At 41.4% G+C, this 23945-nt stretch overlaps 1 long non-coding RNA gene across 1 annotated transcript in view; it reads left to right on the forward strand.

The window, feature by feature from the left end:
- Window positions 1–9257: 9257 nt before the first annotated feature.
- The window catches only part of LOC309345740, a 55552-nt gene continuing 40864 nt past the window's right edge, over window positions 9258–23945 (forward strand). The window contains exon 1 of the long non-coding RNA XR_014158359.1: window positions 9258–9329. This is a non-coding gene — a long non-coding RNA (uncharacterized lncRNA). The remainder of the gene's footprint in view (window positions 9330–23945) is intronic.

Genomic DNA, 23945 nt, shown 5'->3' on the forward strand with positions numbered 1-23945 from the left:
ACAGAAGCTAATGGGAATTTGCTCTTGACCGAAACATACAAAATCTATGGGGTTCATAATTCATTGATTGCCTTCAATTATTGAAATACAAAATGTGGACTAGAAAAAAAGAGGTGTGTGTGTGTGAATCTGATAATCTATGGCAGTAGGAAGGGAAATGAAATTAATACTGTATGGAAGCTACAGGTATCTTAGACTGGAACAGTAAGATCATCAGCCTTCCCCAACCTCATGCCCTACAGATGTTGTTGGACTCCCAGAAGCACCAACCAACCTGGTCAGTGATGATAGAAGCTCTAGTCAAAAACACCCTTAGGAAGCCTGGTTGGGGAAGGGTAACCTAAGTCCTCTTCACTTGTAATTTATAGCAGTTTCTGGAAAACACAAGTGAGGAGAGTGCTATTGTGCTCATTCCCTGCTTGTGGCCTTCTCATGGGCCAGTGTGGGAATAAGATGCTGAACTAGATGAGACTTTGGCTCAATATAGCAGAGCTGTCCTTAGGAAAATGTACTTTTCTGCATTTTTCTGTGCCAGTCTCTGACTGAAAATGGCTATCTCTATTTCCCCTACACACATGACACCTTGATTACAACCTCAGCTACGAGTGAAGAAGGGGAGGTGGTGAAGTCAGAGAAAGGCCTGTCCATTGGCCAAAATGAAAATAAATATGCTTGGCAACAATCTGGCTTGTTGAACTTTAAGAAACATTTGCAGCCATCCTGGCCTCATTAACTCTCTGCTGCTCAGTCTTACAGCAAATATTGATAGCCTGCTTTTCTATATAAAATGCCCAAGGCAGCTAGCAAAATCATTTCCCAGAGGAAGCCTGTTGAAGCAAAAACAAAGTCGTGTGGTATCTTATAGATCAACACATGTAACATTGCATACGTGCCCACGGACTTTATCAGTCTTTTATTACATTTATTTAAATCTTGCTTTCCCCCAGACCAGGACTCAAAGTGGCTTATAAATAACATGGAAATAGAAAAAGCTAAAAACACAGAAAAAAATAATCATTAAAAACGTAATCAAACACTAATAGAATTAAAACTCAATTGGTGTGTTTCGGTGTCTATATAAAAAGAGCTATCAAAAATAGAAATAATAACAATAAAAACCTCACAGAAGCAGCTCTTTCCTTAAAAACAGTTGGTTCCTAATAGCCTGTTGGAATAAGAAGGTCTTCACCTGCCAGTGGAAGGACAACAAGGAGTAAGCCAGTTGTTTCAACAAAATCATTGTGCATGTTTGAATATTCTCCCATACAGAAAAAAATAAAATGAAATGCCTGTAGCATACAAAATTAGCATACAGGGGAAATGTTCAGCCTAGCATTCTTCCCGACACGCTAGGAAGGAATATGATAGAAACACTAACATCTCAATCCAGCGATTTTCTGGGTACATGGAGGCGCATGGAGTTTTCTCACTTACAACCGTGTTTCTGTTCACTGAAACAGAAAGGACAACTTCACACTCACCCATCCCTGTTCTTGAATAGAGCTGTCCCTCTATAGAAATGGTGGCTTCGAGAGTGAATTACCACAGTGCACTCTATGCGGGCTTTCCTCATGCTTGACCCAGAAACTGCAGTTAACGCAGAAGGCTGTGCCACAATTGCTCATTTATTAGCAGACCGTGTTCAAGGTCTTACTATTAGTAAATAAAGTCCTTAACGGCTTGGGTCTAGTTTACTTGCAAGATCAATTTACCCCCTATATACCCACTGACCACTTCAATCTGGCACTGTTACAGATGCCATATAATTCTGTGCACTTGTAAGAAATCAATATTTTAGTGTCGCCACACCTACACTTTGGAACTCCCTGCCTATTGATATCAGGCAACTGCCATCTCTGTATTCTTTTTGGCACCAGCGCAAAACATTTCTGTCTAGGCAAGCCTATTTGGACATGTAGATGCTTGTTGTTGTTTAGTTGTTTCCGATTTTTCGTGACCCCATGGACCAGAGCACGCCAGGCACTCCTGTCTTCCATTGCCTCCCGCAGTTTGGTCAAACTCATGCTGGTAGCTTCAAGAACACTATCCAACCATCTCGTCCTCTGTCGTCCCCTTCTCCAACATCAGGGTCTTTTCCAGGGAGTCTTCTCATGAGGTGGCCAAAGTATTGGAGCCTCAGCTTCACGATCTGTCCTTCCAGTGAGTAGATGCTAGATGTACTTTAATTCCTTTTAGCTGCAGTTGATTTTAACCATCTTTTGAATATGTCAATTTCCTGTTTTTAACTGTTGCTTATCAATGATTTAATGTACATTTTCATAGGGTTGACTGATCGAACCCAAAGAGTACAGTGGTACCTCTGGTTATGAACTTAATCCATTCTGGATGTTCGTTCATAACTGGAAACCACTCGTAACATGAGGCACGCTTTCACTAATGGCGCCTCCCGCTGCTGCCACGCCACCAGAGCGTGACTTCCTCTCGCATCCCGGGGCGCAACAAGTTCGCAACAAGGGGCATCTATTTCCAGGTTAGTGGAGTGCTGAACCAGAAGCATTCATAAGGGGCTGGTACGTAACACAAGGTACAACTGTACAGTGGTACCTCGGGTTACAGACACTTCAGGTTACAGACACTTCAGGTTACAGACTCCACTAACCTGGAAGTAGTACCTCGGGTTAAGAACTTTGCTTCAGGATGAGAACAGAAATTGTGCAGTGGCGGTGCAGCGGCAGTGGGAGGCCCCATTAGCTAAAGTGGTACCTCAGGTTAAGAACAGTTTCAGGTTAAGAACGGACCTCTAGAACGAATTAAGTTCTTAACCCGAGGTACCACTGTACTCATTAATGGTTCCTTGTCATCCTGGAAAAAAGTGACAAGTGGGGTGCCACAGGGTTCTGTCCTGGGCCCGTTGTTCAACGTCTTTATAAATGACTTGGATGAAGGAATTGAGGTGATGCTCATCAAATTTGCAGATGACACCAAACTAGGAGGGGTAGCTAATGCCACAGAAGAAGAATTCAAAATGACCTTAACAGATTGGAGAACTGGGCACAAATCAACAAAATGAATTTCAATAGGGACAAATGTAAAATTCTGCACTTAGGCAGGAAGAACCAGATGCACAAATATAGGATGGGGGACACCTGGCTTAGTAGGAGTACATGTGAAAAGGATCTAGGGGTCTTAGTCGACCTCAAGCTTAACATGAGTCAGCAGTGTGATGCAGCAGTAAAAAAAGCTAATGCTATTCTAGGCTGCATCAACAGAAGTATAGTGTCTAGAACAAGGGAAGTAATAGTACCACTCTATTCTGCCTTGGTCAGAACACATCTGGGATACTGTGCCCAATTCTGGGTACCACAGTTTAAGAAGAATGTTGACAAGCTGGAACATGTGCAGAGGAGGGCAACCAAGATGATCAAGGCTCTGGAAACTAAGTCTTACGAGGAGCACTTGAAGGAGCTGGGTATGTTTAGCCTGGAAAAGAGGAAACTGAGAGGAGATATAAAAACCATCTTCAAATATCTTGAGGGCTGTCACATGGAGGAGGGAGCATGCTTGTTTCTGCTGCTCTTGAGGGTAGGATTCGAACCAATGGCTTCCGTTGCAAGCAAGGAGATTCCGCCTAAACATTCGAAAAAACTTTCTGACAGTAAGAGCTGTTCAGCAGTGGAACAGACTCCCATGAGAGGTGGTGGACTCTCCTTCCTTGGAGGTTTTTAAACAGAGGTTGGATGGTCATATGTCATGGATGCTTTAGCTGAGATTCCTGCATTGCAGGGGGTTGGACTAGATGACCCTTGGGGTACCAACTCTAAGATTCTATGATTCTATAATATTTTTGTAAACCACTTAGAGGTTCTCTTACAATCAAGCAGTATAATAATTTTGTTAAATAAATGAAGCAGTGTTCATCTCCTTTCTGGGCATACATTGAGGAGTTCCATGTATGTGTTGCAACACACACGGGCATGAGGATCAGAATGCAAATGTTAGATTCCACCTTTCAGATTTTTTTATTTTTTTTACACAGTTGTTATCGTATTACAAGATGTTCTGCAAATTGTTTCATCTGAGCTCAAAGCATTTCTAATAATGTAATGTATTTTCTTACCATGCACCATATTGCATCCAAAGTCTTATGGGGGAAAACTCGGTGGTGCTAAAAAAAAATTTTTTAACGCATACACCCACACCCACAGGCTGTGTAATATAATAACACTTAATATTTATACATTATATTATCACAATTATATGTGGTATCTTTATATTAACTGCCGGTGAACTCCTATTCCTTTCTCTCAGAAGTGAAAGAAAATCTCTTCTCTAGAAATTCATTTCCATTTACTTAAAGTTAAATGGTTTGACTTTGAATTTTCATTATCTGCTGTTGGAAGGAGCCTGTGACAGATACTAGAGAGAATGCCTCAAACCTTCATTGTATCATCTAATTTTTGCTTCACTTTAGTCAGATATCATTTAGGTGGAAAGTGAAACAGTATTCATAGAGCAGGATGAGATAGAACAAAATAGAACAGAAATAAATACAAGGCTGTGATCCCATATACACTTACCTTAGAGCAGGGGTCGCCAATGTGGTGCCCTGCAGATGCTGTTGGAATACGATTCCCATCACTCCTAGCAAGTATGGCCAAATATCAGGGATGATGGGAATTGTAGTTCAGCAATTCTCATGAGGGCATGTTGGGTATGCCAATGTTAGAATAAGTCACCTTGAACACAAAGCAGTACTTTTGAATAGACATGTATGGAATTGCACCGTGTAGACGGGATATATAAAATCCTTTTTCGCCATAACATTTGGATTTTTTAAATGATTATTTTTTATTATTTTTTTTGCCACTAAGATAATTGGCCTAATTTCATATACGTGGAAAATAATTTAAAGGATTGTGGTGTTTATAGATTGTGGTGGGCCTGCTCCATGAAAGGTCCAGAGGGTGGCAAAACGAGAAGGGGCCTTTCTGTCGTGGCTCCCCAATTGTGGAAAGCTCTCCCCAAAGACGCTCACCTGCGCCTTCATTAGATATCTTTAGACACCAAGCAAAAACATTTCTCTTCAATTAGTTCTTGGGCTGATTCACATTCTATGGCCTTCTAAATGTGTTTTTGGGAGCAGGGTTATTGGTTTGATGTTATTTTTCTTTTATTGTGTATTTTGTGTTATCATTTTGTATTTTTATGTTGTGAACCACACTGTGATCTTTGGATAAATTTAATTAAACAACAACAACAACAACAATGCAGTTTGTATTGTGTGTTATTATTGGATGTGGATTACTAAATATCTGATGAGTCTTGTTGCTTCCCTATTCTGCAGTTACTTTATGCAAATCCAGATGTGGCACTACAGATCCTCCCTGGGGGCTCGTGATGACATTCTTACATTTGGATTACATAGAGCAGCGGTTGGCAATCTAAAGTCTGTGGGCCGGATTAGGCCCAATTGCCTTTAGGATCCAGCCCGTGGACTGTCCATGGATCGGCGTGGGGATTCTGTTCGTTTGGACTGCGCCATTTCCCCCCCTGCTCCATTCCATCTCCCCCCCACTCTCCCTCACACACACCGTGGAGGCGCCTCCTCCCTCCCTCCTCCTGGCTTCTACCCGCCCTGCCTAGAGGAGGAAGGGGGCTGGGCTGACCTGGCTGAGCGCCATTTTAAGCAGCCCCTCTCCGGAGCCAGCCCTTTCACGCCGCTCATCTTCCCTCTGCCCTGGTGCTCCTGTGGCCAGAGAGCGAAACGGATGAGCTCACTCTGTCTACCCACAAGCAGCAGCAGCAGTGGTGGTGGCAGCACCGGCAGCCCCTAGGAAGGTAAGCGCAGCAGCTGGGGCTGGGGGGTGGGGAGGAGGACTACTTGCCCCCCTTGCCTCTTCATTCAGCTCCCCCCACCCCAGTGCTACCTCTCCGGCCTGCCACAAGGTCTGAGGGACAGTGGACGGGCCCACGGCTAAAATAAATGGCTGACCACTGACATAGAGAGATATTCACTACCCTGGTAGCCTACAGATGAGCATTCAACAATGTAAATTATAAAGGAAGGAAGGAAGCTTGTAAAATAGATGACAAAATGCAACTAATGACGAGGTTGCAAAATTATCATTCTGTTATTGTTTAAGATTTAAATAGTGCCAACAACCCAGTAGACAGCGGCATGAATTAGAACATACGTAGTTAGAAATTGAATGAATTTCTTTTTAGTGTTGAATCAGAAAAGACCTATACCTCAGCATCTATTTTTATTATATGTATTGCATTATTCATATTAACAATTGATTCCCATTCATGAGTAAAAGTAGCATCTTGGGTAAGTTGGCATGCTGCTGCAAACTTTGGACAATGCTTCTTAAATCTTCAGCTCTGTGGATACTTTTGCGGAAGTCAATTCCATTAAATTGACAGTGTTTGCTGTGCTTTAGACTGCCATGTATAGCTACTGATGTATCAGGTGAGTCTCAAGGCATGGTAGAATTCCATTAGCAATTCTGGGAACCACTGAATTGAGGGCTGAGGCATGTTTTTTTTTTAAATGATATCTCAACACACTCGCATTAGTGCCAGGAACTAAAATGACTTTGCTTAAGTACAATTAATTGGAAGTAAATTCCATTTAAATTATAATAGAACTTGCTTCCAAATATTTAGAAAATGGTTGTAATGGAAATTCCCTTCAAGGACGAATTATATGATTATATTTTTAAAACTATTTAATTCACATTATACTACTATTATAATTTGCTTGGGTGGATTATTACCATTAACTGTGTAGCTTTGTTCTGCAAAAGACTTGGAGATAAAATGAGCTTAAAGAGTACACTTAAAATGTTCCGAAACTGTCCCACTGACTTCAGTGCCACACTGTTTTCAATAAGATTGCTGATTGTGTTGACCAACTTACTTAGTCCTCCCTTGAGAAACGGCCTACAAAAGGGATAGTTCATATGATATGACTTTCATGAAGGTTATCAAGAAAACAATGTGCCTCGATGTACCTAATAGTAGGGCTGGCCCTATGCTTTGGGAGCAGGGGAGGAAATCTGTGCAAACACAAAGCCATACTTTCAAATCTCTTGTGCAATTCTGCACTATTTGCAGACAGTGTTCCCCATCTGTTCCCCGTCTGCACCATTTTAGAAAACTACTGTGTGATGTCAGCCAGTAAAGGACTATCAATAAACACAAGGCTGTAGGCAGTTCAGTTGTGTTAAGCGGTAGCATCTCTGAGGTCAGACTAAACTCTCCAATAAGTATGTGGTGGGAAGGAAGGACCATACACTGAATTCCCACGATACACTGTGTGACTGCACTGCTTTGGCTGTTTCCTCACCCACAAAGACTTATGCTGTGATCTGGCTCTATCTGGTTATGCGAGATTAATTAGGGCAGAATAGAGATGAGGATGCACATTCAGATGTGCATACCAAAAGTAATGCAGGCCAGATGGATGACAGCCACATGTGGATACACATCTGGATCTGGATTTGCATCTTAATATTGTCCATCTGTACTGGATTACCTGCAAAGGAATGTGCATGCAGATGCTCTTCCAAATGGATGTCCACATTCACCTCCTGGCCAAAGAAGTCAGCTGTCTGCAACTGGACTGAGGCAAGAAAGCATCAGCCTGGTTCCCCCAGCATCTGCCTCACTGAAAAACGTTTAGCACAGTTTTACAAAGGGTTATGAAAAAACGCTCATAAGAGGCTTCCGTTGTGCAAGGAACAAAAATATTTGTGAAATGTGCCCACTCTTTCAGCTCACCTTGTCGGGATTGTATAGTTTGTGAATCTTAGTTTATAATCATCATAATATTAATCCATAATAAATAACATTATATATAACACCCCCATTTTATTGTTTTATACTTTGATTTTTATTATATATAGTGATTGCTTACAGCTTTAAGCAACAAATTCGAGTTGATTGACAATCAGTTATTACAAAACCATTTACAGCAAAAACCCAATAGAACAAATAGCTAAAGTAATCCATTACTTTCATCAATTCATATGAAATATTCTTAATTTTAATTCTTCTAGCATAGCATTTCCAGTCAATAAATTTTAGATGAGCCTTAAGGAGAAAAGTATACTTATTTGAAATTAAAACTGAGATTTTCAGTAAGTAAAGAGGTAAAACCTAAGGGTCTACTCCCACAAGTTGGCAGGGTTGAATGAAAATGGATGGGGGTAGTTTTCATGAACATTATAATTCCTTGTAAAAAGTGCTTGCTCTTTCACTGATGGAGAGGGTTGTAAATTGTTTTAATTGATTTTAATATTGTATTTTTTATATTGTTGCAAACTGCCCTAGTGCCTTATGGCGAATGACAAGTAAAAAATCCAATATAATGTTGTTGTCGTTGCTGCTGTTGTTATTAAACAGGGGCAAAAGTGTTTCAGCACTGTTCCTTCCCTGGCATGCAAGTGAGAGTTGTGCTTTCTGGCTTTCAATTAATGAGCTGTGTGATGTCAGCAACATAGCCAAACATCATGTTTGCAATGTGATCCCTGAATGGTTGGGATTATATTATCAGGTTGTTGAACCCCCCCCCCCCTCTCCTAAAGGCAGTAGTGAGCAGATCAGCAAAACAAGGCAGCAGATTGGCAAAACCAACAGCAGCAACTTGGTGTTGAACAAGTGGCAAATAAAGTGATGTAAGGAAGTGGCTTGTGAAGTTTTCCATGCCTCACGAAAGACCTCCCTTTACAATAAAATGTTTGCTTGGGAACATTCAGCACAACCATATTATTAGCTTCTGTGTAAAGGTAGAGAAAGATAATGTTTGCTAAGATTTCACTCACCTCTGTACTCTTTGAAAAGTGCCTCTAGTATAACTTCTGCCTAGATAGCCATCAAATACTGGCTGAATGGATCTCTGTTTAATGTCCTTTCCAAAGTATAGCACTTGTGAAAACATATTTACCCCTAGGCTGAAGTATAAAGACAGTGGAAATCAGCTAAGCTCAGGTAAGGGGATAGAATCCACAGTCTTTTAGCCTGTAGGCTAGACTGTCTTCACATTACTTAATCAGACAATACATTTTTGAGCTCTCTGTATTAACTCATGGTGAAAATGATTCACTGCCCCCATCAGAGAACAACAACCCTTAACACTTCTTTCCACTGTTAAAGGAACTCAGAGATTTATTCAGCTAATAGCGTAAGGAGATACACTGAGAGGGAAAGGGTACCATTAAGAGGTACAATTTTTCTCACGTTCCTGACTTCATGAAATCATTCCTCAGGACCTTCTGTATCTATTTCATTGCAGGAGCCAAACCAATGGATTCAAGTTCCAAGAAAGGAGATTCTGACTAAACATTAGGAAGAACTTTCTGATGGTAAGAGCTATCTGACAGTGGAATGGTCTTCCTTGGAAGGTGGTGGACTTTCCTTCCTTGGAGGTTTTTTAAGCAGAGGTTGGATGGTCATCTGTCATGGATGTTTTAGTTGAGATTCCTGCATTGCAAATAGTTGGACTAGATTGTCAGCATTTTCTTTCTCCCATTGCTGGATATGTGATTGTTACATCTCATGTCTGTGTTTACTTTCCAGGCTTGGAAAGTGTGAGAACGGAAGTCAGTCTTATCTCTTCCACTGTATTGTACTTTTGTACTTTTTACTTTCTCTCTCTCTCTTGGAGAAGATGTGAGAAGACGCCATGAATGCTTTGTCTTGTATATATTGCTTAATAAATTACTTAGAATGCCACACCTAAGCGCCACATCGTTTCTGCTATACTCTGCTGATTGAGTGTGCACATATCTCCGGATATGTGTCGCTGGTGCACACTGCAACTGAAGATTTATGTATGGCAGCCTATGTCGTCAGTGTTGTTTTTGCCAAATTTCCTCAGAAATAGCTTAAAAATGTCCAATTTCTTTGCAATTTTGCAATTATGTCAACCCTAACCTAGCATTATTTTTTTGTTATATTTTAATCCGGTCTTTCCCTCTCATCGTATTCTCACATAAACTCTGAGAGTTACGTATTTTTCGCTCTATAAGACGCACCAGACCACAAGATGCACCTAGTTTTTGGAGGGGGAAAACAAGAAAAAAAAAATTCTGAATCTCTGAAGCCAGAACAGCAAGAGGGATCGCTGCGCAGTGAAAGCAGCAATCCCTCTTGCTGTTCTGGCTTCTGGGATAGCTGCGCAGCCTGCACTCGCTCCATAAGACACACACACATTTCCCCTTACTTTTTAGGAGGGAAAAAGTGAGTCTTATAGAGCAAAAAAATACGGTAATAAGGCTAGGAGACATTGGACTGTATCCAGTGCTGTAGCTCCACTGATGCAATGAACTTCTGTGCATGCAATGGAGCTTCCACTTCCTCTCCTGCTCCCCCCACCCCATCCCAGCATGCCCTCAAAGCCACCTCTGAAGAGTTGTGGCTTCCTCTAGAGGGGAGGGAAAGAAACAGAAGTCAGGTTGCATCAGCAGAACTGAGCACATGGAGGATTGGATAAAACCCATTGTCTGGCTCAAGGTCATCCAGGGAGTTTCATGAAGAGGGATCTGAACCTGGGCTGCCTCCACCAGCCCTAGTTGAACACTCCAAATACTGTAGTATACTGGCTCATGACACGCACCCTCCTAGAATGCGTTTGTTCTCTCATTATTTCTCCATGAGAGTAGAGGACACAAAGTGTTTGGTGCTAAATTGAAAAATGAACCGTGTGGCATGGGAGTATCATGTTTGGCAACACACTTTGTTTCCATGGACTTGGCAGCCCTACAGAAATTGCAATTAGGGGCTATGCTGATCTGTGTCTGGTTTCTGCTCCATCTTTCTTCTCTGGAGCAGTTGCAAAACTGATGCGCAGCCACTCCAGGGTTGCTCACGGGTATCCTGCCATATTCCATCCCTTAATCTCAGGAGGACGGTAACCTTCATCCACTTTCGTTTGCTCTCTATTTGTTTTACGAGGCAAGCAGCCAGAGTTGGCCATACATTGAGCTACATAAAATATGGCAAATGAGATAGTTCTGAACTTTACCTGATAACATCAGTTTCTATTCATGTAGCTATTCCAGGGTACTTATGACTCATTGCAATTCTACAGAAGCCACGGGAAAAGGACATAATATTCTAATTTTGAGCACAAAAAGCCTATCCATCACAGAGATATATGAAACCAGAATTTTTGGAGGTCTTGGAGAAGCTGATTTACCAGAGTTTCATACTCTGGTAAATAACTTTCCTCCTCTTATTGTTTGGCAATTGTCCAGACCACAAGCGTTCTCCTGCTATAGTCACTAGGAGGCAGAATACTGTTTCTGTGTTGTGTGTGCCGAAAAAGGAGGCAAACTCTGCTGTCTGACTTGCTGCTCAGCCTTTGAGTATGAGCAACTTCAGTTCCAAAGAGCTACCACTGGTCCATTGCAGTCTCTTTCCATGTGCCTAGGAGTCTCTGGACCCCAAGCTAAGAAGCATCAGGAAACTGATTTATTCTTTTCTTACTCTAGCTGTAGGGATTAGGGCTGATCTGAAACTAAACTTTAACTTGGTGATGTTGTTTGTTGGTTACAAATCTGCACACCTCCCCCCACTTTGGTTCAGCTGCTAATGGAGAGCAGAAATTCCCATGTTGTGCTGTCCAAAACCACAATTACTTTCGCTCAGTTTCTTCTGTGGCTTTTTATAGGCACAATGATCACAACTATTTCCCCTTTCCAGCACTATGCTGAGGAGCTAGAGTGTTGTGTTTAGACCCTCCAGATGTTGCTGCACTCAAAGCCCATTATCTCCTGATCAATTACTATGCTGGCTGGGAATGATGGGAGCTGTGATCCAACAACATTGAAAGGGTAAACGTTTGTCCCTGTCCATACACTCCACCAAGTATGCATGTAACCACAGAGGTGTGATATTCAAGATCTTTGGACCAGTGTCATGGTGCATCACACAATCACACAGAAGGTGCATTATACTTGGAGGAATTAGGAGGAACCACTGAGTCCCAATCGGGGTTCAAAAGAAAGTTGCTTGTCACTACAAACACTAATATGGCATTAAAATATAAAATGGTTCCATGCTGTGTCTCAACAAAATGCAAGAAACTTGTTTTTATTGTTATAAACATCAAAATGGCATTAAAGAGTTTGAATCACCTGGACACAATGGTTACAGAATAATAACATGGTTATTTCAAGTATGACGTATGCAAGTTTCACAAGCCCACTTTGCCTGGACCAGCAACTGACACTTGGCTTGTTTCCTTGATAAAGAGAGACAGGGGTGGGGAATCTTACTGTTGCCATATAAGAAATGGTGAATGGTGCTAGGGATATGACAGGCTGCCAAGGAGGTGCAGGTGCACCAGGGAAAGCTTGACTGAAAATAGCATGGGTTTGGACCACAGAAGGACAGAAAAGACAGCAAAGTTGAATAGACAAGATAGAGAGAAGTTGAAAGATTGAAATGTGAACAGTTTCCTGTTCTGAGCAGTAAAGAATGAGTGTGTTTCCTGAACTTTGCAGTGACTTAGGAGTCTGAGGTCACGGCTACTTAGTGGAAGCCTTGAAGAGATTAAGGACGAGTCTTTGGATGTAAACCACAACCTACCTTTCAATATTTGCAGATGGTTCTCTATCCTAACATAAAACTAAAGAATTCCGAGTGGCAACCTCAGTTCCTTTGAAGCCTCCCAATATGCTTCTCCAATGTTTGTTTGTTTCATGTATATCCTGCACCTCTTTCCAGATTGCTTTGAAGGACAACATATGGCTTCATGTCCCTTTAAAGTTCCGGATAAATTCAAGGAAAAACAACAAACATGACAACAAGACCAGGTATTCAAGTAGAGTAGGAAACGATTGGTCCTTGAGGACAAAAGTTTAAAAACTTGTGTTCCTGAGTGGAGGAATTACCTGAGACAAAACAATGAACTAGGGTTGGTCAGGTGCTGAAGGAGGGAGGGGTTTGCCATATCCAAGTGGACATGCTAAATAGCCTGAGGTATGATGATACATGTGTTCTGCCACAGAGCAAAGAGGGTCATCTTAGGGAGAGCCGAGGTGAGGGTTGTGGGCCAATCAAGCAAAGCATCCCTGATCCAAATTGTATTTGGCAAGATAGCTAGGTGCAAAACACTGGTGGAGGATCCTGTTCTTGAGGAATGCAGTTAGGTTACCAGTGGAGGCAGTGGTCATTGGAAAAGAGGGCTAAATAGAGTTGTGTGCTTGTGCTGGCAAATAACAAAAAGATTAGGTGCAGAGCCAGGCATTATCATTTATCTGGAGTGTCTGGCCCCTGCCAGTCACTGAGGACAAGTTTGATAATGAGGGTAGCTGGTGTATGCCAAGGACTGCTTCCTCTCTACACTTGTCAAAGCATCCCGATTTTTGCAGCCATCTGTAGAACAAAACCAAGGAGCCAAGGAGTTTGGGGATGAAACCAACCTGGGCAACTGGGTACCAAATCCCCCTAGATGAGCTTTTTACGTAACACCTATCAAGTTGCAAATGGTTGTTTGGAACCAGTTTCTCTCTCCACGACTAAAGTCCCCACCCACCCCCAAAATATCTAGAAATGTACAGCACTGTATAAATGATATGACTGATTTATAAGTTCCTCTTAATGGGTTCATAATTCTCGCATACTTCAATAAATACAAATGGCGATCTGATTGAAACTAGACTTTTGAAAAAGAAAAAGAAAGAGAGGCTCAAACAGAATTGGGTTCTTGAAATTAATTACCTTCTCCTAAATATTGCAATTGGCTTCTCTTGGAGGAACACATTTTCGTCTTTGCAACAGAAGTGATAAATGAAGAACCTCATCAATCTACCTCTTTACCCTTGGAATGGAACTTCTCTCTATATGCATACAAATCTTTTTCTCTTCTTCATCTGCTTTTTGCTGCACAGAACAAAATATCATTATCAGGGGTGGGGGGAGGACAGATTTTGTATGGAGTGCAGTCAAAGATCCAGGTGTTGAATGATTTTGGTTAAGGCCTATATAGTAAAATGCTGTTTCATCAAGCCAGGGATGGGGACCTGAAGTCCTTCAGATATGTTTTTTTTAAAAGAAAGCAGTAGTGACTGAAGAGGGTCTGGTGGGGGAAGGAGGATGTAAACTAATCGCTCTCCAGCCCTTAAATGTGGATACTATTGTTGTTTGAATTGCTGCTCTATAAAGTTTCCGCAGTGGCAAAATGCAAAGAGAAAGAGAGGTGCTATACCCTCACTGAGGGAGCGGGATAAACTGTGGCTCCTGAATTTTCCTTGAAGCAATAAGGAGAAGGCTTTGGCGGAATGTTAATATAAAATGTGCAGATGCCGCTGCTGCTGCTACTGTGCAGTTTATAATATAACAAATGGGTCCCTCCAACAAAATGTTGCAGTGCAGCCCTGGGATTTGTGTTATCTGAGCCTGTGTAAGGGGACTGAAAAACAAGCTAGTCTCAAAGATGTGGTCTGATGTGAGTCTTAGTTCATGGTATTGTTAGTATTTTCACTGATCACATATAAAAGTGCAGCCAGTCTGCATGCAAGCCAATGGATCATGTGGCTTCTGCCTGCAGTTGATTGCTTGATCTGACTTGAGAGGAACTTAAGTACATTGACATTTGCTTCAGCTTGAGAGATATGGAGGACTTTTAACTGGGAATCCAAACTTGCCTCATCCTCACCTTTGACCTGCAATATTAACAGTAAACAACATTGCCCGGCTCCTGTGTGCTGCTTTCTTACATCGCCTTTGACCTGCAATTGTGGTATATCACTGAAATACATTAAAGGGTTGTGGGGTGCTACTCTGTCAGTTGAATCAGCAATCTGGGGAAAAAGTAACTGGGCTGTTGCACTCTCTCAACTTCACACCAGCCCTTCATTAGTGTACAGTCTAATATCACTGGACAAAACTGCAGGATTGTTAAAAGCAGCTCAAAGCCTGGCCAGCATTTTGCAATGTAAACCATGCTGCAAGCTCTGAGTCACAGCCACTTCAAGCATACAGTAAGGAGTAGGAACTATGTTTGCTTTGTGCTGCCTGATCCCTTATATACCGGCTCAATCACTGATATCAGCTGTAGATACTTGGTTGGTTGTCCCCAGAGTTAATTCCGCATCAACATGAAACTGAGCCTTCAGCCTGAAACTGAGATTCAGCAGGTACCTCCTGTATTGACTTTCAAGTGTTTGCTGAAGAATTTGCTTTGCCACCACTGGTTTGTACAGATTTTGTTTTTTAACATGTTCCATAATAGTCAGCTGGTAATCTGTTTTATTTTTTTGTATTGTCCTTATTGTGTTTTAATTGTTGCAAACTGCTTTTATTTAAAATGAAATTGCAAAACAGTATACAGATATCTTGATAAATAAATAAATTCTAAATAATCAGGGTAGGGGTTAACACGCTTTGAAATAAGAACCAAGTTATAAACAGCAGAATTCTTGGCTTTGCTGCTACCTATTTGGGGTCTCTTTGGAGAAAGGTAGGAGGTAAGGCATCTCCCACTTCAATCCCTGGAAACATTTTAAAAGGGTTTCTTAATGTGAACCAGAAAGTAATCTATTGAGGCAATGAGGTGATTCCTTCAATATTCCCTTAAAAAACAAACAAACAAAACCCTTCTGTGTGTTCCTCCTTCTGCTGTGTTCTGATCCAATGCCATATCCCATGGAGAAGGAAGCAAACCAGCCAGCAAGTTGCAGGACCACGGATAGCTCCGAGTGAGCAACTTGTTTCAATAAAAGTTGAGAGCTGAGGAAGCCTGAGAGCTCCTGCTCTCAGACAGCCTCTTTCAGTCTCCACCCCCTTGTGACTAGTTCTAGATGGCCAATCTTTTGGCCTGAAGATGGGCACTCCTCTTCCATTCCCTGCCTGGTGTGTGTGCCCTGAGTCACTGGACTGGTGATGTCCTGGGGGAGGCATTTGGTTCCTCAGGCGGAAATGCCCATGGGGTTCCAGGGTCTGGCCCTACAGATACAGGAGGGTTTTTTTGTTCCTCAGCCTCAGTTGTCTCCTGAACTCCAGCCACAGGCTCAGAGCCCTCTACCTGGGCTGGCTACCTAGCTGGAAAGTTGGCAGCCTCTGATTACCTTTTCATTCCTGCTGGACTCTGGGGTCATGACACCCTCTTTCTGCCCATTCCAGCCACTAAATTTTGTCCTCCTCTCCCACCCATCTCTCAGTCTCCCCCACCCTGGATCATGGAACATTCCAGGCCATTAAGTTCTTATGGGGCTGTTTTCAGACTCCCCCCCCCCCCCAAGTATGTTTGTTTCATACTTGTGCATATCTTGGGTTCTCTTGAGTCTGCAGATACCTTCCTCTTTCATGTAGATGTCGTGGATAATGATGGGCACTTTTTCCTGAACTTCAGAAACAGAATATAAGATTATATATTATTATTTCTACTTTATCTTAAACAATGGCCACTTCAGTTAAGGAGCTCTACAGTATCATCAGTATTTAATTATGGGCTTTTAAAGGGACAGGACTGAACCTTTTCATTCTCTTTGTGGGTTTAAATTAGGCGTAAGCAGAGTTTAGATAAATAATTCACATTGTTTGTCTGCAGAGGTGTAGAGTTCACCCCTTGGGAAAAGGCAATATGTAGGAATTACATTAGCCATATGTCCTGCTCTACTGCAGACTGGTTATGCATGACAATCCCAGTAGTGCAATCACCTACTGAGAAATTTACTGTCATCCTATAACCATTTAATATGCTAATTAGTTATTTGCTTGTCTATGGTCTCCTCTAGCCAGCAAAGTGGTGGTGAGATTGGCTTTCTAAGCACTGCAAAAGTGGAAGTGGTCAAAGCAGCAGAACTGCACTGGCAACAGCCCCATGTCATCACATGTTCCAGACATGGTACATAGCATTGAATGGTGAGGATGCATCTCATGTATGCAACATTCTACAGACATATCAGTCATCACTGGACATTGGTCTATATGTACCCGATTTGTGAAATCTAGAGAATGGGCTGTAGGATATGGATCCATCTCTGAAGCTGTTTTGGGCCCTAATACTCTAAAGAACATTTTTCATATGTGAAGTTTACATTTCTTTTGAGCCCTGTAATTATGTAAGCATTTTATAATTAACGCTGCTGAGAATACACAAAAGACACATTTCTAATGTCAAAGTGTGCTCAGATTAATGTAGGTTTCACATTCACATAAGTCGATTTGAGCTGAGTGGGGCTTAATTCTGAATAGACTATCTGATCTACTAGGCAGTTTACTTGAATTTAAGCTGATTTTATCTCTATTGACTTGAACGTGATTTCTGCCCAATCATAATCCCTTTTAATAGCAAGGTGTGGAAAGGATTGCAGCCCAAAGGGCCATTGAGAAGTGTGAAGTGTCACTGTGCTCAAGAAAGCTTGAAAGTTACAGAAGTAAAGTACAACAACAACAAAAACAAGCCTAGGAGGTCGAAAAGAGGAAAGAGCATGCTCAGTAGCTACAGAATTTATAGGGACAGTTGGGCAGAGGGATGGAACATGGGGTGGGAAAGAGGGACAGAGGCATTGCTAGGTTCATGGGGCACTGGCTCAAGACAAAAAAATGCATAAAATATGCATGCTAACATTTATGTATAGATGCCTCTGGGGAATGAAGATGGCTGTGTGGGCTTGGATCTTGCCAGTGCTGCAATTTGAAGGTCACCTAGTAAAAAAGAGAGAGAAAAGTAAAGGAGGAAAGGACGGGAGATCTGGGGCCGACCACAAAAGATCTGGAGGGATGAGTGGAATGCCCTGCCTGTGGGGAATGACGGCCTGAAACCTTAGCTGGGGATACGGTTTGTTGGAACTGTTTGCACTTGTATCTCACTAGACTCTTTCTCAAATACCATCAATTAATTACTAAAGAGAAATTTGTTATAAACATTTTATTCCCATAGCAAATTGCATTCCTAATAAGTGCCTTAACAATTGTTCATTCTGAATTAACATTCTGTATATTCTCTTTCCTACGGGCCATTGATTAAAGTGTCAAATAAAACCAAATGTTTCACCAAGTCCTGGGGTAATTTGCTATAGACTTCCCAAATCCCTATAGACTTCTCCAATGTAGTATATGTTACTAGCACCTAGAGTTTACAAATATATATCAGATCCCATTGCAATATTCATAGCCAAGGCAAAGAGTGTGATTATTTACAGCTGAATACGTTACTAAACTTTAACGCCTAATCCTATGGATTGGTTTAAATTGCAGAATCTTAATTATGGGAGAGAAATCAGCTCCAAATAGCCTAGACAATATGGGGGATTTGTCCATCCAATGCAAAATTCGCCTGGGTTGTGGCTGGCATATTTCATATAAAACTTCTTTGGGTCTAAAAGCTTATTTGGGGCCTGAAAAGGCTCTCTCAAAGCTCAGGGTCGAGGGTAGCATTAGCATTAAAGATAGCTGCTGTCCTTCCACTGGTAGACTCAAATTCTTGCACCAGAGATGAATAAACTTTTGCAGTGGCATTTGGATTTTTAAGCCGGTTCCTCCAAGCTACTGCCTCAGCACAGCGGCCATTAGTACCAGCCCATGAATATAATTCACAGTGCAACCCTCAGTGCAATTACTCCGAAGCAAATCCTATTGAGTGGAATGGATGGACTCCTAGAAACAGTGTAGGATTGTGACCTTAGTTTCCTTTCTTTGTCTGAAATGCTGACCATTTAGGTATACAGATAGCTAACTTTACAAAGCAATTAGTACCACTAATTGGTATTAAAAAATAAAAATAAATGATCTGTTTGTTTTTAGTAATTTATCATGGTTCAACACACAATCTTGCAAGCTATTACAAAAAAATTAAAATTACAACTGTGTTACTGTGGAATGAGGAAGTCTACTTGTTTAAATAAACCATGCAAACCCTTTTGCTGTTTGCTTGTTCATTTATTGAGACACATGCATGCACAGAGTTACCTTTCTGTGCGCATACTTTTCCCCACTCTCCTCCCTGCACTGTTTCCTCCCTGAAACAACTCTTTGCCCTCAACTATTCCCATGCGCAGTATATGGCACTTTTAGAGACAGATACCAGCTTGAGGGGGTTTTCAGCAGGAAATGGCACCAGGAGGAGGGTCAATGCTTCTCCCCACAAATCTGACAGTTTTCTCCCCACATCCTTTAACAGTCAGTCAGCATTCTGCATCCAGCAAGCACACTCATTCCTGATTGGGCTATTTGGGGGATTTCCCCTCCTTAGCACACCCTCCCCCTAAAAGTGTTTTGTACTTCTGCAAACTTCACTGTGGACCTGCTAACACCTCTCCCTTCCTTGTACGTGAATGGTGCTGTTTTGTCTACATAAGGAGTGACAATTGGATAATTGGTATATAGGATTTATTGCCTGCACGAAGCTTGGACTGTTCCTTTCTATGTAATTGGGTGGAATTACACAGGGTGCCTTATTGTGAGGTCTCCGACTTGCAGTCTATCTTTGCTTTCATCAGGGGATGGGGGGGGGGGAGTAGGGAAGAAACTCCAGGAAGCAATTCCGCCCCCCCCCCTAGTCTTCCAGCACCAGCATCTCATTTACTAAAAGTGATGACCCAGGGCGATGCCATTAAACTTACATTTCAAAAATAGCTTTTTTAAACCCTATGAACAATGGAGTAAATTTATAGAAAGATAGTCTCAACTGTGGAGATAAAAACAGTGGCCTGGAATCAGATATAATCGATATAGCATATAAAATGCATATGAATAAACTGATAGAATATATAGTGAAATGGCTATTATTCAGTCCTTGCAGGGACTAGATTAGGAAATGATTGAGGGCGTGCATATCCTGGAAGTATGTGGAGTTTAAGCTACTTGTCTGGTATCTCCAAAGCTGCCTTAAATATGTCAAGAGGTCACAGAACTTGCACACAGCCCCACCTTCCATTACGGACCTGAACTATTAGCTAAACTTTGTGTCACATCTGACTTTAATCGTACTTTATTTATTTTGGGGTGTATATTCCATGTTCGCTGTTTTGAGAGATATATATCCAAATGTATCTCAGACTTGTTTGGAACTCAAAAGGCTTGAGCTATGTGCCTTCTATATCCCAGCTTCCTAGGTCATTGGCAAGTATCCTAAGAATCTTGAAATACTGTGAATCAATGAATAAGGTGGCCCCAAGCATCTTTACTATATGTGGTGTATGCTACCTTTGTGGAATTGTTTGATTTCAAGTGAGATGTGATGCCCCAGTTGATATTTACAAAGAGGTCATGAAGAGTGATTTACTTAGTATGAAGCCTCAAATAGATGTATCAACACTTCCTTGCTTAGTTGTTGTTGACTCTTCCTTCCTTGGTCTCTATTCAGGAGTCAGGAGAAGTCTGGTTCTTTGACTTGACACTGTCTTGCTTACTTTACAGTCCTGAGAAAACCAGCTAAAAATGTTTTGGTGTAGTAAACCATCTATAATTTGGGGAATTACATGTGGCAAAAGAACATAAAAATATATGCTAATAGCCTAAAGAACAGAAGAGAACAGAACAGAAAAAAGAAAAGAAAAGAACCAGCTCTGGTCATAGCCTATGAGAAATATATTTAGAACATAAGCATATATTAAAATACAATATAATATAAACAAAGATAGTAAAGGTAAAGGGACCCCTGACCATTAGGTCCAGGCGTGACCGACTCGGGTTGCGGCGCTCATCTCACTTTATTGGCCGAGGGAGCCGGCGTACAGCTTCCGGGTCATGTGGCCAGCATGACAAAGCTGGGCAGGCGATACCAACCAATGAACTGGACCCACCCTCTGCCCTGCCCATGCAAATTCTCCACTGGATCCACTCTCTGCCCATGCAGTGGAGGAGAAGGAATTATAGAACTGTAGAGTTGGAACCCTGAGGATCATCTAGTCCAGGCATGGCCAAACTTGACCCTGCAGCTGTTTTGGGACTACAACTCCCATCATTCCCTAGCTAACAGGACCAGTGGTCAGGGATGATGGGAACTGTAGTCCCAAAACAGCTGGAGGGCCTGATTCTACTCCAACCACCTGTGATGCAAGAATATGCAGCTGTCACATATGGGGTTTGAATGTGTGACCTTGCTGTTATTAGCACCACGCTCTAACCAACTGAGCTATCCAGTTGGTCATGAACTCAAATACAGGACAAAAGGCATCCCATTTGAAGTCCAAATGGGACAGGGAACACTCACCCCACCCAAAACAGAATAACCCCATTTTTCTACGGTAGGGACCGATGTCATCCCTATATTGAATTCTGTGGGGTTTGCTCTCAGGTAAGCATGGTTAAGATTCCAGCCTTAGTCATAGACATTTGACTACTTTTTGTTTTCCTGTAAAACAATCTGCTGATTCTGTTTAAGGATAATAATATTCTCACATCTAGGATATTCATATACATTCCCAAAGATGTTCTGTCATAAATACCAATAGGCCTTCACACCTCCAGTGTTTCCCTCAACAACAAAAATGCATTTTTGTATTCCAGTCTAATTAAAACATATGGTGAATGATCAGTTCAGAGGTAAAAAGCTGAGTAGTTATGTTGGACTTCTATGTGGGAAAATGCGGCAGGAAAGTTGTTGGGCATTTCCAAATCAATTAACCCTCTGTGGGTGATAGCTGCCCCCCAGAAATAGTCAGTGACATACAAAATGGCTGAACCCTTTTGGGCAGACGTTAGCCACAAGCCTGCATGCCTGTCCCACCCAACTTCCACATGGTTTGAGAACATCAGTTTAAATTACATTTTCAGGAAGAAGGTCACCTGAACCTATTTAATTTCCAGTGCTTGCAGCATTTTTCATCTCACTTATACTTTGGGAATAAAACTCTTATTCCAGCTGCAAAATTTTACATTAGCCAGGGGAATAAGCATGAGGTATAAATCTGCTTAGATTCCAATAATTTATCCTCTGAGGCACCCAATGGATGGTGAGACTGGCCACCTAGCTTGAGGTAATGTTTAAACAGAACTGTTCCACATATTACACAAACAGTTACAGCTGCAAGTAAGACATAAATTAAAGTCATAACCAAAATAACCACAGGACTATTTTCTAAATCAGAGCAATTATGGCAATTTTCTGGAAACTGGTTTCAAGTTAAATAATGTCATCTGCCATGGTTATCAGATTCTTCTTTCTCATCTAGGCTTCTTGTTGATGTCATTGGTACTATGTAAGTCAGCTAGTTTTTGTCTTCTCAGCCTTCGTATAATAGGTGCACATTTCTTTTAAACTATAGTATGGAAATAATTTTTCTACTACATTTTGGGCTGTTGAATCTGCAACTTGGTGATGAGGCACATAATCCCATCACCACAAAGTAGAGCTTTACATTTTGGTCTTAAAAACAAAACAAAACTGGATCGTGGATTAATTTACCCTTTGTTGAAGGGATTGATTTTGATCCAAAATTATCATTGTTTGTTTTTTTAAATAAAAATTATTTAATTTTGATAAGGGTTTTATGCAATGTGTTTTTTTTCTAAATAAAAGGTTTAGGGGTACTCTCATTTTCCTAACCATATTGAAATACTGCCCCTCAATGTGGCCAAACTTAGATTCACAAAATGTTTAGGGGTATGTGTACCCCTGCGTCCCCCCAGAAAAAGCACTGGTTTTATGTTAAGAGGTATCTGCTAATTTGTCAGACCACTTTAGTCAGCTCAGGATTGCCTGTGATAAGGTGGTATCTTCAGTGGTGTTGTTGCAGTAAGAAAACAATTATGATAGAAGCTCCGCAATTTCATGAATTAGGAGAAAGCCAATAATGGGTGTCAACAATAGAAAGCGTGAAAGGATAATCAGAGAGTTGCTTTGATCCATCATGGGAAATTGATATGTGCAACTAATGCAGATGTGCACTAAGAGATGTGAATCTCCCATTGCATCCCAATGCTTATACAGGCCTCTACTGAACTTGATGGAAACATGATAGTTACACATCCCCATCTAGACACATGAAACATATGCAACAGGCATGACTGCCAGTGAATGGCTAGTCTTTGATTGTGTGCAGAGCACATGCTACTCAGCCCTAAGGACACTTCTAAACTGTCACTATTTTTACATGAGAATCAGTCACATACTACCAAATTCAGATTGTCCAATTAAAGTTGATTTGACGCACTTGCGCAACAAACCCAGTCCTCTACTTTGACTTTTTGCAATAAGGAAAGGAGGATACCAGTTCTGTGATACAGTTTCCCTTCTATCAAATCAGAATGAATGCTCAATAAATAGGCAACATCTTCTAACCTCCCTGCAAACTTTCCCCATCCCAATCAGGATGAATATTCAATAAACAAGTTGTCACAAAGGACATCCCAGGACAGAAACATGTCTAAGTTTCCAGAATTGCACAGATGTGTGTGCACATGTGACATCCCACCCCCCGCAATCTCTCTGTGTATGTGTGTGCACTTTCCTCTTCCATTTCTCCATCTGTTTTGGCTTTCTCCCATATGTACCCTTCAAATAACACAAATAGGAACCGATTGCTTGCACCTTCTCTCTCCATTGCAGCTCCAGTCATGTTCATTTCCACCTTCATGCTCTCTCACTAGACCCCAGCCCCACCCTTCGGCTCATTTTATTATTATTCCCCCTTGAGCTTACTATGTAGCAGCTGATCTCCCTCAAACACACAGCTGAAGTAAAAGTGATTCCCAGAGAGCTGATCTGGAGAACATCAATGAGTCTGCAGTATCTATGAGGCTACAAGTTCTTCACCACTGTTTGAAAATAAAATATGAACCACAGCTGAAATAGATCAGTTATGACTATTTGAAGATCCTAAAATATGTTTAACATGTAAAAATGTAGGTGTGTGACACTGGCCTTTTAGTTTTTTAATGTGATTTCACTAGGGTTTTATGATATATGTGGGTGTGGGAGGAAATGAGAAGAGAGACCCTAACCGGCTGGAAGACTGACAGTGGAAAGAAATGAGAGGCAGAATTCCTTTCTTTGCAGGTCTGCTTTGTTACAGAACATTCTCACT

This window comes from Podarcis erhardii (genome assembly GCF_964252035.2).
Source record: "Podarcis erhardii genome assembly, chromosome: 1".
NCBI lineage: Eukaryota > Metazoa > Chordata > Lepidosauria > Squamata > Lacertidae > Podarcis > Podarcis erhardii.